Below are 15265 nucleotides of genomic sequence, written 5' to 3'. Positions count from 1 at the left end.
CCAGTAATCATCCTTTAGAACTGATCCAACAGCAATCCATTTACAAAAAAAGTTTTGCAGACAACTTTTTTTGTCCGCCTGATAAAAAAAAATAAAAAAAACACCCACAACTTGATTTCAACTGGATCCGTTTTTTTCAACATTGAAGTCTATAGACGATGGATGTTAAATAGCTGTCCATTGTTTTCCCATTTGAAAAGGATCTGGTTCCACGCTGCCAGAAGAAAATTAAATTTATTCCCTCTGGCAGCGTTTGGCTCCCAGTCATGGGGGCGGTGCTGGTGCGGGTTTAGTCACCGCTCTGAGTATACTGAGCGGTAGCTGTAACCACGCACCTGACACTGACTGCCAGCCAGCCCCAATACAGAGCTAGTGTCACTCAGTGCAAATAACGATGTGGATTCTCTTCTTTGAACTTTGACATTATATTTTTATAGCTTCCCATGCCTGGGTATCCAATAGTCCGGGCCTCGGTCCTTATTCACATACAGTACAGACCAAACGTTTGTACACACCTTCTCATTTAAAGATTTTTCTGTATTTTCATGACTATGAAAATTGTACATTCACACTGAAGGCATCAAAACTATGAATTAACACATGTGGAATTATATTCTTAACAAAAAAGTGTGAAGAAACTGAAAAGGAGATTTTTGTGTACTCACCGTAAAATCTTTTTCTCCGAGCCAATCATTGGGGAACACAGGAACATAGTTGTTATGCTGCTTGCCACTAGGAGGACACTAAGTAAACACAAAGAATTAACTCCTCTGCCGAAGACTGGGTATGAAGGTGATAGTGCTTCGTAAAAGTATGCAGGCTGAACCAAGTCGCAGCTTTGCAAAGCTGTTGTGCTGACGCCTGGTGCCGAATGGCCCAAGAAGCACCGACCGACCGAGTCGAATGCGCCTTAATCCCTGCTGGGACAGGAGTGTTCATGACGCGGTAGGATTCCTGGATAGTTGAGCGAATCCACTTGGCTAGAGTGGCCTTTGAGGCGGCTAGACCTTTCCTATGTCCCTCCAGAAGCAAGAAGAGGACGTCCGACTTACGGAAGGGAGCCGTCCGAAATATGTACCGCCGAAGAGCCCTAACTACATCAAGAGTATGGAGAGCTTTCTCGACACGAAGGGTTGGTGCCGGACAGAATGACGGCAAGACAATGTCCTCATTTAGGTGAAAAGAGGAGACGACTTTAGGCAGGGAAGAGGGAGAAGTCCTCAAAACTGCCTTGTTTGGGTGAAAAATCAGAAAAGGGGGTCGGCAGGAGAGAGCCGCCAACTCAGAGACTTGCCTGATTGACGTAATCGCCACTAGAAAGACCACCTTCCATGAAAGGAGGATCAGAGAGATGTCCTGCAATGGTTCGAAAGGGGCCTCCTGAAGAACTCAGAGAACCAAGTTTAGATCCCATGAATCCAATGGCATTCTATAGGGAGGGGCCACCCGGGAGACTCCTTGGATGAATGTCTTAACCTGCAGTCTGGAAGCGATCTTTCGTTGGAATAGAACTGACAATGCGGACACTTGTCCCTTGAGCGAGCCTAGGGCAAGGCCTGACTCTAAACCTGATTGGAGGACCTCCAGAATAGACGGAATGGAAAACACCAGAGGGGAACGTCCATGCGCATTGCACCATGAGAAGAAAGTGCATCATGTGCGATGATAAATGCGCATGGATGTGGGTTTCCTAGCACTAATCATGGTAGAAGACACCCCTGGAGAGAATCCCGCTTGGGCTAAAATCCAGGATTCAATGGCCACGCCGTCAAAGACAGAGCCCCGGAGTTCTGGTGGCAAATCGGGCCCTGTGAGAGAAGATCCATGCGATCTGGAAGCCGCCAGGGAATGTCGGCGACCATTTGGACGAGTTCCGCGTACCATGCTCGGCGCGACAAGGATCACAGGTCTCCCCTCTGCCCTGATCTTCTTGATGACCCTTTGGAGCAGGGGAAAAGGAGGAAAGATGTAAGGCAGCTGGAACCGATGCCACGACAGAACCAGAGCATCTGCTCCGATGGCGCAAGGATCGCAGGATCGAGCAATGAACTGGGGAGCCTGGTTGTTTAGCCTTGAGGCCATGAGATGCACATCCGGCGTCCCCCAGCGAAGACAAATCTGCTGGAAAACTTCTGGATGGAGAGACCACTCGCCTGAGGCAAGACCTTGGCGACTGAGGAAGTCACCGCCCAATTCTCCACACCCGGTATGTGGATTGCCGAGATGAGCGAATGATTGGTCTCGGCCCAGCGTAGAATGTGAGTGACTTCAAACATGGCCGCCCTGCTACGGTTTCCCCCTTGCCGGTTGATATACGCCACCGCTGTGGCATTGTCGGTTTGGATCCTGATGGGATGGCCTGCGAGAAGGTGGTGAAAATTGCGTAAGGCAAGTGTGATCGCTCGAATTTCCAAGACATTGATTGGGAGACGCGACTCTCGTGTGGATCAACGACCCTGTGCCGTGTGATTGAAAACTGCACCCCAGCCCAAAAGGCTGGCATCGGTGGTCACCACTAACCAGCGCACCGGGAGGAAGGATTTCCCGTGGTTCAGAGAAGCTTTCATCGTCCACCACCTGAGGGTCTGCCTGACCTGTGGGGACAGGCGAAAACAATGGTCGAGGGAGAACGGACTCCTGGTCCCAGGCTAACAGCAGCGCCTGTTGCAGGGGACTGAGATGGAACTGCACAAACGGAACAGCTTCCATCGCCGCAAACATTTTCCCGAGGATGAGCATAGTAAAGCGGTTGGAGTGAGGGACTGGGCGGGAGAGCCTGCGCGCTCCCTGTTGTAAGGACAAGACCTTCTCTGGAAGGAGAATGACTAACCCGCGGGAAAAGTCCAGGATTATGCCCAGGAAAAAGATTTGCTGAGCCGGCACTGGAGATGATTTCTCGAAGTTGATTTTCCAGCCCAGGCGAGAAAGAGAATCCACGGTGATACTTACAGACTCCTCGCAGGCAGAATGGGACGGACCCTTGATTAATAGGTCGTCCAGATAAGGAAGAACTACCACTCCCCGAGCGTGAAGAATGGACATGACAGCTGCCATGACCTTCGTGAAAACCCTGGGGCGGTGGCGAGGCCGAAGGGCAAAGCCACAAACTGGAAGTGTTCGTCCTGGACTGCGAAGTGCAGGAACTGCTGATGAGAGGGAAAGATCGGGATGTGGAGATAAGCATCCTTGATGTCTATGGATGCTAGGAACTCTCCTTTTTCCAGGGATGCGAAAACGGAACGGAGCGAGTCCATCCTGAAGTGTCGAACCCGTACGAACTTGTTTAACAGCTTGAGATCCAGTATGGGCTGTAGAGTCCCGTCCTTCTTTGGGACCACGAATAGGTTCGAGTAAAACCCCCTGAACCTTTGGTCTCGAGGGACTAGAACGATGACACCGTCCCTTCGAAGCACCTGTATGGCCTGAAGAAGTTTTGATGCTCTTGATTTGGGGGGGAAAAGGACTGGAAAAAGTGTGAGGGGAGAATGGAAGAAAACTCGATCTTGTATCCGGAGACACGAGCTCTCTGACCCACTCGTCGTGAATGACCGAGAGCCAAGCTTGACGGAACGAAAAAAGACATCCGCCTACTTTGTTGGTGTCCGCCAGACACGTCAACGAGTCATTGTGTAGAAGGTTTAAGGGATGCGGATGCCTTAGGGCCAGAAGGTCTCGGTCTGGATTTCCAGGAACAGTTAGAAATTCCCAGGTCTCATACAGACCTGTCTCCCCACCTTCCCGAACTGGGAGCAAAGGAAGTGGATGACCAACTGGAGTTGTTACGAAAGGACCAGAACCGAAACGGTTGTTGATTCCGAAAGGGCCGGGTAGGTTTTTGCTGAGGAAGAAATTTACTCTTCCCTCCGGTAGCATCAGAAAGGATTTGGTCTAGTTTCTCTCCAAATAAACGACCAGCTTGGTAAGGTAAATAATAATAATAATAATAATAATAATTTTTATTTATATAGCGCCAACATATTCCGCAGCGCTTTACAAATTATAGAGGGGACTTGTACATACAATAGACATTACAGCATAACAGAAATACAGTTCAAAACAGATACCAGGAGGAATGAGGACCCTGCTCGTAAGCTTACAAACTATGAGGAAAAGGGGAGACACGAGAGGTGGATGGTAACAATTGCTATAGTTATTCGGACCAGCCATAGTGTAAGGCTTGGGTGTTCATGTAAAGCTGCATGAACCAGTTAATTAATTTTTTTTTTTTTTTTAATATAGGCCACACAGGGATCGTTAGGTTAATGCATTGAGGCGGTAGGCCAGTCTGAACAAATGAGTTTTTAGGGCACGCTTAAAACTGTGGGGATTGGGGATTAATCGTATTATCCTAGGTAGTGCATTCCAAAGAATCGGCGCAGCACGTGTAAAGTCTTGGAGACGGGAGTGGGAGGTTCTGATTATTGAGGATGCTAACCTGAGGTCATCAGCGGAGCGGAGGGCACGGGTAGGGTGGTAGACTGAGACCAGAGAGGAGATGTAGGGTGGTGCTGAGCCATGGAGTGCTTTGTGGATGAGGGTAGTAGTTTTGTACTGGATTCTTGAGTGGATGGGTAACCAGTGTAATGACTGGCACAAGGTAGAGGCATCGGTGTAACGGTTGGTGAGGAATATGATCCTGGCAGCAGCATTCAGGACAGATTGGAGCGGGGAGAGTTTGGTAAGAGGGAGGCCGATTAGTAGAGAGTTACAATAGTCCAGACGAGAATGAATAAGTGAAACAGTAAGAGTTTTTGCAGAGTCGAAAGTAAGAAAAGGGCGAATTCTAGAAATGTTTTTGAGATGCAGGTAAGAAGAGCGAGCCAGTGATCGGATGTGGGGGGTGAATGAAAGGTCAGAATCAAGGATGACCCCAAGGCAGCGGGCATGTTGCTTTGGAGTAATGGTGGAACCGCAAACGGAGATGGCAATGTCAGGCAAAGGTAGGTTAGTAGAGGGAGAAAACACGAGGAGTTCAGTTTTTGACAGGTTTAGTTTCAGATAGAGGGAGGACATGATGCTAGAGACAGCGGTAAGACAATCACTGGTGTTTTCTAATAAGGCAGGCGTGAGATCAGGAGAAGAAGTGTATAGTTGGGTGTCGTCAGCATAGAGATGGTACTGGAAGCCAAATCTACTGATTGTTTGTCCAATAGGGGCAGTATACAACGAGAAGAGGAGGGGGCCTAGGACTGATCCTTGAGGAACCCCAACAGTAAGGGGAAGGTGAGAGGAGGAGGAACCAGCGAAACATACAGTGAAGGATCGGTCAGAGAGATAGGAGGAGAACCAGGAGAGAACGGTGTCCTTGAGGCCGATGGAGCGGAGCATAGTGAGGAGGAGCTGATGATCCACAGTATCAAATGCTGCAGAGAGATCCAAGAGAATAAGCATGGAGTAGTGACCATTAGATTTAGCTGTTAGTAGGTCATTAGAGACTTTAGTGAGGGCAGTTTCAGTAGAGTGTAAAGAGCGGAAACCAGATTGAAGAGGGTCGAGAAGAGAGTTATCTGAGAGATAGCGGGTAAGACGGGAGTGGACCAGGCGTTCGAGGAGTTTAGAGATGAAGGGAAGATTAGAGACAGGTCTATAATTAGCGGCACAGTTTTGGTCGAGGGATGGTTTTTTAAGTAATGGATGTATGATGGCATGCTTAAATGAGGAGGGAAAAATACCGGAAGTGAGGGAAAGGTTGAATATTTTTGTTAGGTGAGAGGTGACAGCCGGGGAAAGGGACTGGAGGAAATGTGACGGAATGGGGTCACTGGTGCAAGTGGTCGGGCGAGAAGATGCAAGGAGCCTGCTTACTTCTTCTTCTGTAACTGGTTCAAAGTCAGAGAGTGAACTAGATGCAGTGGGGGAGGGAGGACAGTGCATGGTATGAAGAGATTGGGAGATGATTTCCTGTCGAATATGGTCAATTTTTTCTTTGAAGTAATTGGCCAGATTGTCAGCACGGAGATCCGTGGTTGGGGCCTGCGCTCTTGGGTTGAGTAGGGACTGGAACGTGTCAAAGAGACGTTTAGGGTTATTGGACAGGGAGGTGATGAGGGTGTTGAAGTAGGTTTGTTTGGAGAGGTGAAGGGCAGAATTGTATGTCTTTAGCATGAACTTATAATGGATGAAATCTTCGGGTAGATTAGATTTTCTCCACAGACGTTCTGCGCACCTGGAGCACCGCTGCAGGAAACGTGTTTGCAGCGTGTGCCACGGTTGTTGCCGTCTGTGCCGAGTTGTTTTATGTATAGGTAAAGAAGTCAGCGACTTTTTAGAAGCAGAATCTGCTCGCCAATCCAGGAGCCACAAGGCCCCTCTGATAGAGACTGCGTTTGCAGCCGCTTACGCTGCGTAATTAGCCGCATCTATGGAAGCGTTAACTATGAAGTCTCCGGCCTGAGCTATCTGGTTAGAGTCTGGCCGCTTCTGGGTGAAGATTACTGTCATGGACGGTAGAGTTTAACACCTCTGCCCAGGCGACCATTGCCTTAGCCACCCAGGTAGCAGCGAAAGATGGACGGAGTATTTTATTTAACTAAAATGTATGTGAATTATCAAATTCTCTTTTTCTTGGACTGAGGCCTCAAAGACTGAGCGAGCCAGGTAGTCAATTTGACGGTCAGTAGGGTTTTTGACTGATGAACCGTCGGACAGAGATAGGACTGTTTTGGATGCGAGTCGCGATACGGCAGGATCCACAGAAGGACAGTGCAGTAACTCCTTCATTAGGTCCTTGGCGAAAGGATATTTGGCTTCCGGGGCCTTTTGAGCCGTAAATCGCTTATCCGGGTGTTCCTGGCGTTTTTGGACAATGTCCTTAAACTCGGGGTAATTAGCAAATATCTTTTGGACGCGTTTAGTCTTTTTAAAAGACACGACGTGTTCCTGAGTGGATACAGATTCCTCGTCCACCATTAGCGTTTTGTTGACTGCCTCAATAAGGAAGTCAAGTGTCTCCTGACCGATCGAGGAGTCTTGGGTTAAAGATTCCTCCGACTCGTATTCCGAGTCATGTGCGCTGCGACCCTCGGGGGAAGGGTAGCGAGAAGTTGAGCTCGCAGATGCCAAAGCTCGAGCGTGTACGGGAGGCAAGGCATGGGTTCTTTTCCTGGAACCCCGAGATTCCCATAACGGAGTACGCCCCCTGTGGTTGGACGGCTCCGTACAGGCGCCTGACTCCGCCGCGGTCGACGGGGGGGATTGGAAAGAGTCCAATGCCTTCGCCGAAGCATCCATACATTGCGACAAGGAAGCGGCCCACTCGGAGGAGAGTTAGGCTCGGCGGGGACATTGGAGGTGGAGTTGAAGGCAGCTGCGCACAGGCCAGGTCAAAGTTCGGGCACAAAGGAGTATTGTGGGCATGTGGCAAAGCAGAATTGCAAGTGGCACATGAAGTACAAAAAAAAGTGTGCTTTTTATTGCTCCTTTTTGCCTCCTTAGATTGAGACATAGTGTATGTCTATTCCCTCCAATAAACTGCGATAGCAGGCCTATGGGTGCAGAGAAGCGGTTAAACTTTTTCCTATAGTGTGAAGCAGCTTACCCACGGTCCTGTGCTTGTGTCCGCAGGGAGGAAGAGAGAAGATTGCGCCTTCCGAGAAGTTAGGCTAGCGTTTTCGGCTGATTTCCCCGCAGAAGTAGAGTCCCAAGATGGCGCCCGAGATTTGCAGGGCGCTTCTCGTTCAGAGCGAGAAGCGCCTGAGTAGTGGGCGGGGCTCCGGCGGTGGGCGGGCATTTCAACTGTGGCCTAGTCTGGCTGAAAAAGCCGGGGACTAAATTTATGGAGCCTGCCGGCGGGCCGCGACATAGCGCTGAATGATCGCCGCTGGCGTCCAGCCAGCAGCACCTCTCCCCAGGGACTAGGACCGCACCTTCTCACGCAGGCAGCGTGCCTGTCGCAGGGGACTTACGGCTACTGTGGGGACTACATGACGCCGTCAGGTGAGGGCTTGATTATTGCGGTGGAGCCCGGGAGATGCACATAAGAGCCAATACTCTATGTGCTCACCATCTTACGGGGGGATAGATCGGGACCATGTGGAACCGTCGCCCTAGCGTAGATTAGGCGTGCCCCTGTCGTCGCAGGAGAGGTACGGGGAGGTATACTCCGCGAGCTCGCCTGTTGATGGTTCGGGGGAGAGTGGACCCTAGAAAGGAATCAGTCACCCCCTTCACTCCGTTAATTAAAAATCTACAGAAAATAAAAATAAAAAAGTTGGGGTCTGAAAACAGAACCAAGTGCCTCCTACAAACACTAAGCAAGACCTGGGTCATTACTGGCCAGACAGGGAGTGTATACTGCAGAGGAGTTAATTATTTGTGTTTACTTAGTGTCCTCCTAGTGGCAAGCAGCATAACACCCATGGTCCTGTGTCCCCCAATGAGGCGTAGGAGAAAATATGTCTTATATTCTAGGTTCTTCAAAGTAACCACCTTTTGCTTTGATGACTACTTTGCACACTCTTGGCATTCTCTTGATGAGCTTCAAGAGGTAGCCACCCGAAATGGTCTTCCAACAATCTTGAAGGAGTTCCCAGAGATGCTTAGCACTTGTTGGCCCTTTTGCCTTCACTCTGTGGTCCAGCTCACCCCAAACCATCTCGATTGGGTTCAGGTCATCTGGCGTAGCACCCCATCACTCTCCTTCTTGGTCAAATAGCCCTTACACAGCTTGGAGGTGTGTTTGGAGTCATTGTCCTGTTGAAAAATAAATGATGGTCCAACTAAACGCAAACCAGATGGAATAGCATGCCGCTGCAAGATGCTGTGGTAGCCATGCTGGTTCAGTATGCCTTCAATTTTGAATAAATCCCCAACAGTGTCACCAGCAAAGCACCCCCACACCATCACACCTCCTCCTCCATGCTTCGCGGTGGGAACCAGGTTGGTAGAGTCCATCCGTTCACCTTTTCTGCGTGGCACAAAGACACGGTGGTTGGAACCAAAGATCTCAAATTTGGACTCATTAGACCAAAGCACAGATTTTCACTGATCTAATGTCCATTCCTTGTTTTCTTTAGCCCAAACAAGTCTCTTCTCCTTGTTGCCTGTCCTTAGCAGTGGTTTCCTAGCAGCTATTTTACCATGAAGGCCTGCTGCACAAAGTCTCTTCTTAACAGTTGTTGTAGAGATGTGTCCGCTGCTAGAACTCTGTGTGGCATTGACCTGGTCTCTAATCTGAGCTGCTGTTAACCTGCGATTTCTGAGGCTGGTGACTCGGATAAACTTATCCTCAGAAGCAGAGGTGACTCTTGGTCTTCCTTTCCTGGGGAGGTCCTCATGTGAGCCAGTTTCTTTGTAGCGCTTGATGGTTTTTGCAACTGCACTTGGGGACACTTTCAAAGTTTTCCCAATTTTTCGGACTGATGGCCACTCATTTTTCTTTACTTAGAATTTGTATTATGGCAAGAAAAAAAAGCAGCTAACAGTCTATTTAGTAGGACTATGAGCTGTGCATCCACCAGACTTCTGCTCAACACAACTGATGGTCCCAACCCCATTTATAAGGCAAGAAATCCCACTTATTAAGCCTGACAGGGCACACCTGTGAAGTGAAAACCATTTCCGGTGACTACCTCTTGAAGCTCATCAAGAGAATGCCAAGAGTGTGCAAAGCAGTCATCAAAGCAAAAGGTGGCTACTTTGAATAAACTAGAATATAAGACATATTTTCAGTTTTTTCACACTTTTTAGTTAAGTATATAATTCCATATGTGTTAATTCATAGTTTTGATGCCTTCAGTGTGAATTTACAATTTTCAGTCATGAAAATACAGAAAAATCCTTAAATGAGGTGTGTCCAAACTTTTGCTCTGTACTGTATACATCATTTGACATATGGTAAGGTTTTAATACTAGAGGTTAGGACTGTCCCAAATAGGGTCACCTTTACGTGGTGGTATGACTTTTACGTTATGCTCACACACTATTGCTATTTATTTACCTACTGCAGGGTATTTGATCATTGTTTTTATCTGCAGTCTTGTCTGTTTAGTGGCCAGTGTTAACATGCTCCTACACGTTGCATGTATACCAACTTCTATTCCAGTTAATTTCTTTCAGTTTTCCTTTAAATTCTCCCCCTGGCAGCGTTCCAGTCATAGGGACCGGGCATTGCAGAGCCAGTATCAGTCAGAGCCAGGAACGTGGTTAGAGCCGCCACGCTCTATTCTCAGAGTGGTGACTGAACCAGCGTTCGGCTAAGTGCTGCAGACTAACCATATATCTGAAGGTTAATAGCATTTTTTCTATTGACAGGTTCCCTTTAACCCCTTCATGACCCAGCCTATTTTGACCTTAAAGACCTTGCCGTTTTTTGCAATTCTGACCGGTGTCCCTTTTTGAGGTAATAACTCAGGAACGCTTCAACGGATCCTAGCGGTTCTGAGATTGTTTTTTCGTGACATATTGGGCTTCATGTTAGTGGTAAATATAGGTCAATAAATTCTGCGTTTATTTGTGATAAAAACTGAAATTTGGCGAAAATTTTGAAAATTTCGCAATTTTCACATTTTGAATTTTTATTCTGTTAAACCAGAGAGTTATGTGACACAAAATAGTTAATAAATAACATTTCCCACATGTATACTTTACATCAGCACAATTTTGGAAACAAAATTTTTTTTTGCTAGGAAGTCATAAGGGTTAAAATTTGACCAGCGATTTCTCATTTTTACAACGAAATTTACAAAACCATTTTTTTTAGGGACCACCTCACATTTGAAGTCAGTTTGAGGGGTCTATATGGCTGAAAATACCCAAAAGTGACACCATTCTAAAAACTGCACCCCTCAAGGTACTCAAAACCACATTCAAGAAGTTTATTAACCCTTCAGGTACTTCACAGCAGCAGAAGCAACATGGAAGGAAAAAATGAACATTTAACTTTTTAGTCACAAAAATTATCTTTTAGCAACAAATTTTTTATTTTCCCAATGGTAAAAGGAGAAACTGAACCACGAAAGTTGTTGTCCAATTTGTCCTGAGTACGCTGATACCTCATATGTGGGGGTAAACCACTGTTTGGGCACACGGCAGGGCTCGGAAGGGAAGGCGCGCCATTTGACTTTTTGAATGGAAAATTAGCTCCAATTGTTAGCGGACACCATGTCGCGTTTGGAGAGCCCCTGTGTGCCTAAACATTGGAGCTCCCCCACAAGTGACCCCATTTTGGAAACTAGACCCCCCAAGGAACTTATCTAGATGCATATTGAGCACTTTAAACCCCCAGGTGCTTCACAGAAGTTTATAACGCAGAGCCATGAAAATAAAAAATAATTTTTCTTTCCTCAAAAATGATTTTTTAGCCTGGAATTTCCTATTTTGCCAAGGGTAATAGGAGAAATTGGACCCCAAATGTTGTTGTCCAGTTTGTCCTGAGTAAGCCGATACCCCATATGTGGGGGTAAACCACTGTTTGGGCGCACGGCAGGGCTCGGAAGGGAAGGCACGCCATTTGGCTTTTTAAATGGAAAATTAGCTCCAATCATTAGCGGACACCATGTCACGTTTGGAGAGCCCCTGTGTGCCTAAACATTGGAGATCCCCCACAAGTCACCCCATTTTGGAAACTAGACCCCCAAAGGAACTAATCTAGATGTGTGGTGAGGACTTTGAACCCCCAAGTGCTTCATAGAAGTTTATAATGCAGAGCCGTGAAAATAATAAATACGTTTTCTTTCCTCAAAAATAATTATTTAGCCCAGAATTTTTTATTTTCCCAAGGGTTACAGGAGAAATTGGACCCCAAAAGTTGTTGTCCAGTTTCTCCTGAGTACGCTGATACCCCATGTGTGGGGGTAAACCACTGTTTGGGCACACGTCGGGGCTCAGAAGGGAAGTAGTGACTTTTGAAATGCAGACTTTGATGGAATGGTCTGCGGGCGTCACGTTGCGTTTGCAGAGCCCCTGGTGTGCCTAAACAGTAGAAACCCCCCACAAGTGACCCCATTTTAGAAACTAGACCCCCCAAGGAACATATGTGGTGAGCACTTTGAACCTCCAAGTGCTTCACAGACGTTTACAACGCAGAGCCGTGAAAATAAAAAATCATTTTTCTTTCCTCAAAAATGATGTTTTAGCAAGCATTTTTTATTTTCACAAGGGTAACAGGAGAAATTGGACCCCAGTAATTGTTGCGCAGTTTATCCTGAGTACACTGATACCCCATATGTGGGGGTAAACCACTGTTTGGGCACACTTCAGGGCTCGGAATTGAGGGAGCACCATTTGACTTTTTGAATACAAGATTGGCTGGAATCAATGGTGGCGCCATGTTGCGTTTGGAGACCCCCTGATGTGCCTAAACAGTGGAAACCCCTCAATTCTAACTCCAACACTAACCCCCCGACACCCCTAACCCTAATCCCAACTGTAGCCACAACCCTAATTCCAACCCTAACCCTAAGGCTATGTGCCCACGTTGCGGATTCATGTGAGATTTTTCAGCATCATTTTTGAAAAATCCGCGGGTAAAAGGCACTGCGTTTTACCTGCGGATTTTCCGCGGATTTCCAGTGTTTTTTGTGCGGACTTCACCTGCGGATTCCTATTGAGGAACAGGTGTAAAACGCTGCGGAATCCGCACAAAGAATTGACATGCTGCAGAAAATACAACGCAGCGTATTTTCCGCACCATGGGCACAGCGGATTTGGTTTTCCATATGTTTACATGGAACTGTAAACCTGATGGAACACTGCTGCGAATCCGCAGCGGCCAATCCGCTGCGGATCCGCAGCCAAATCCGCACCGTGTGCACATAGCCTAATTCTAAAGGTATGTGCACACGCTGCAGAAAATGCTGCGGATCCGCAGCAGTTTCCCATGAGTTTACAGTTCAATGTAAACCTATGGGAAACAAAAATCGCTGTACACATGCTGCAGAAAAACTGCACGGAAACGCAGCGGTTTTCATTCCGCAGCATGTCGCTTCTTTCTGCGAATTCCGCAGCGGTTTTACAACTGCTCCAATAGAAAATCGCAGTTGTAAAACCGCAGTGAAATGCGCAGAGAAAACGCGGTAAATCCGCCATAAATCCACAGCGGTTTATCAAGTCCGCAGCGGAAAAATCCGCAGAGGACCAGAATACATGTGCACATACCGAAACCCTAACCCTAGCCCTAACCTTAACCCTAACCCTAGCCCTAACCCTATTCTAACATTAGTGGAAAAAAAAAAAAAATTCTTTATTTTTTTATTGTCCCTACCTATGGGGGTGACAAAGGGGGGGGGGTCATTTATTATTTTTTTTATTTTGATCACTGTGATATAATCTATCTCAGTGATCAAAATGCACTTTGGAACGAATCTGCCAGCCGGCAGATTCGGCGGGCGCACTGCGCATGCGCCTGCCATTTTGGAAGATGGTGGCGCCCAGGGAGAAGACGGACGGACCCCGGCAGGATCGGTAAGTATGATGGGGTGGGGGGGGATCACTGGGGGTGGGGGGTGGATCGGAGCGCGGGGGGGGGGGTGGAACGGAGCATGGGGTGGGTGGAACGGAGCACGGGGGGGAGGGGAGGTGTTGAACGGAGCACGGGGGGGTGGAACGGAGCACGGGGGGGGTGGAACGGAGCATGGGGGGGTGGATCGGAGTGCAGGGGGGTGATTGGAGCACGGGGGGGGGGGGGTGATTGGAGCACGGGGGAGCGGACAAGAGCACGGGGGGAGCGGAGCACAGGATGGAGGGGAGCCGGAGCAGTGTACCGGACAGATCGGGGGGCTGGGGGGGCGATCGGTGGGGTGGGGGCACATTAGTGTTTCCAGCCATGGCCGATGATATTGCAGCATCGGCCATGGCTGGATTGTAATATTTCACCAGTTTTAATAGGTGAAATATTACAAATCGCTCTGATTGGCAGTTTCACTTTCAACAGCCAATCAGAGCGATCGTAGCCACGGGGGGGGGGGGGGTGAAGCCACCCCCCCTGGGCTAAACTACCACTCCCCCTGTCCCTGCAGATCGGGTGAAATGGGAGTTAACCCTTTCACCCGATCTGCAGGGACACGATCTTTCCATGACGCCACATAGGCGTCATGGGTCGGATTGGCACCGACTTTCATGACGCCTATGTGACGTCAAAGGTCGGGAAGAGGTTAAATGGCACAGAATGCTGAAAATAAAAAAAATAATATTTACTCAACTAACCAATCCCATTGTTACTTTTCCAGCACGGTTGCCTTGTCAGTCCCAGTACATACTGTTCTGACAATAACAACACATGACTACTACAAACATTCACTGGCATGGTCAATGTTGTGGCAAGCTTTTGGCTATACTGGTCTTATGCCCATTTAGTCAGAAAAGGAAGCACAAAGACAGGTGTAAGCTTGCGAGCAGGGCCCTTACCTTTCTTGGTATCTGTTGTTTACGTGATTATTGGTATGCTGTAACGCCTTTTATTTTCTGTACAAGTACTCTATAAAATGTAAAGTGCTGTGGAATATGTTGGCACTACAGAAATAAAATAATTATTATAATTATTATTAGATGGGGTTCAGAGGAGTTCTGCAACAGAAACAACGAGGGATGGGTAATTTGAAGCTATATCTTTTTTTTCTATCCATGCCCTGACCTGTTGAAGCGCAATGTAAGCGCGAAACGATCGTCGTCTGTATTTGCTCCATCTTTTTATCCGCCTGCTGTTGGTATTATGATGCCACAATAAAGGATTTTCTTGCACGGGACGGTATGTGCCTATCCACTTTCTTTTCTATGGATAAACAGATTCTTTTTCTTTGGAAGTCGCACCCGTAATCCCTTGTGTGTGTGCAGCTTCATTAACCCGAGGTCATACAGCTGTGCCTCTGTCCTGCTTCTCTCCCATGGTATAGCTTTTTTTTTTTTTTCTAATTTTCAGTATTCTAGGCCATTTTTTTTTTTAAATTAAAGAGGCTGTCCACTACTTTAGCATTGATGACCGATACTTAGGAAAGGTTATCAATGTCTGATCGGTCGGGGTCCAGCAACTGGCATCCCCACCAATCAGCTGTTATCTCACTTGCGGAGCTGATCATCTTCTGATAGTGGTCACCGCAGGATACTACACGTCTGCCTATTAACATCAATAGGAGGCGGATGTTCGGTATCCTGCGGCGGCCACTATCAGGAGATGGAGCTGCTCCGCAAGCAAGTACTTCCGGCCAGGGGCCGCCGCTGGCAACAGCTGATCGGCGGGGGAGTCAGACCCCAACTGATCAGACAGTGATGACCTATACTATGGATTAAGATAGGTCATCAATGGTAAAGTAGTGAACGACCTCTATAAAGT

The 15265-nt window shown here is 47.7% G+C and overlaps 1 protein-coding gene across 5 annotated transcripts in view; it reads right to left on the bottom strand.

Annotated features, from left to right (window-relative positions):
* SP2 (Sp2 transcription factor) overlaps positions 1-15265 on the bottom strand; it is a 29104-nt gene that overhangs the window by 2980 nt on the left and 10859 nt on the right. The window lies entirely within an intron of this gene.

Source organism: Ranitomeya imitator, chromosome 2, assembly GCF_032444005.1.
Source record: "Ranitomeya imitator isolate aRanImi1 chromosome 2, aRanImi1.pri, whole genome shotgun sequence".
Classification (NCBI taxonomy): Eukaryota; Metazoa; Chordata; class Amphibia; order Anura; family Dendrobatidae; genus Ranitomeya; species Ranitomeya imitator.
This window is presented reverse-complemented; position numbering and strand designations above follow the sequence as displayed.